Here is a 949-nt window from a genome sequence, read left to right as displayed (position 1 = left end):
GATTTTCAATCTCGTTTTTTTTTTCTGCGCGTTGTTTTGTTATCTATTTATTTATTTAGATTGACGGTTTGTTGTTTATTTTTAATTCGCTGTCGTTCGTCGGCCATGATTAGTCCACAATAAATGCCGAGCGGTTCTTGGGGGATAGGAGTGGTACAAAACGAGAGGTGGTGGTGGAAACGGAGCAGGCGCACCAAGCTGTCAGCCTGCCTGGACTCATTGTCCTCGCTCCTCACAGAATTCCCGTTCAGTTTTGTGCCAGGTCGTTCCGAGTTCGTTTCGGATCGTTCTCAACGTTTTTTTCTTTTTTTTTCCTTAAGAAGTCAACCAAAAAAAAAAAAGAGAAGAGATTATAGAGGAGACTGGGTAGAGAGAAACATTTATTCTTTTCTTTTGTAGACGAAACGCGCTTGAGTTGTACGCGTTAATTTTTTTTGGTATTGGATGCGAAGTTCGTTGAGAAGGAGGAGTGCATCTTGTGCATAAAAATAGTGCTCTTCGAGTGCGGGGGTGTACTCTATACATGTTCATACTGATCCAGAAGGATCTGTTCTTTGGATGAACCCTATGTGTGTGTAGTAAACAGCTGATCAGGTTTTTCCCCTGATAGGAATAATCGAGTGTGCCATTTTGTTCCATCGGAATTTGTGTAGCCGTTTCAGTTTAGTTATCTTTCTGTAAAACTGGGATCAGTCGTGTTTAGGTTGTGCAAAACCAACAAAAATAGAGAGAGAAGGTAAGGAAACGTATACGAGAATTTTGTTATGTACACACGCATTTCGGGCCACATGACGTGGTTGTAATTGGTTCCATTATCGCCAATATGGCGACTCGTCGGAAATTCCGAGGAGCGTTTAGTCATCCGTTTTCGGGATAAAGACGTGGTGGAATGAACAAAAGGATTTAGCTATGACGAAGAGTGTTTGATGTTTCGGGAGGACAACGGTCG

At 42.0% G+C, this 949-nt stretch overlaps 1 protein-coding gene across 1 annotated transcript in view; it reads left to right on the top strand.

Moving 5' to 3' along the window:
• The first annotated feature begins 246 nt into the window (after nt 1–246).
• LOC108569465 (AN1-type zinc finger protein 6) overlaps nt 247–949 on the top strand; it is a 13,983-nt gene continuing 13,280 nt past the window's right edge. The window contains exon 1 of the mRNA XM_017931023.1: nt 247–736. The gene's annotated coding sequence lies outside the window, so the exon portion shown is untranslated. The remainder of the gene's footprint in view (nt 737–949) is intronic.

The sequence above is a fragment of the Nicrophorus vespilloides genome, unplaced genomic scaffold (assembly GCF_001412225.1).
Source record: "Nicrophorus vespilloides isolate i.1.1-1 unplaced genomic scaffold, Nicve_v1.0, whole genome shotgun sequence".
NCBI lineage: Eukaryota > Metazoa > Arthropoda > Insecta > Coleoptera > Silphidae > Nicrophorus > Nicrophorus vespilloides.
This window is presented reverse-complemented; position numbering and strand designations above follow the sequence as displayed.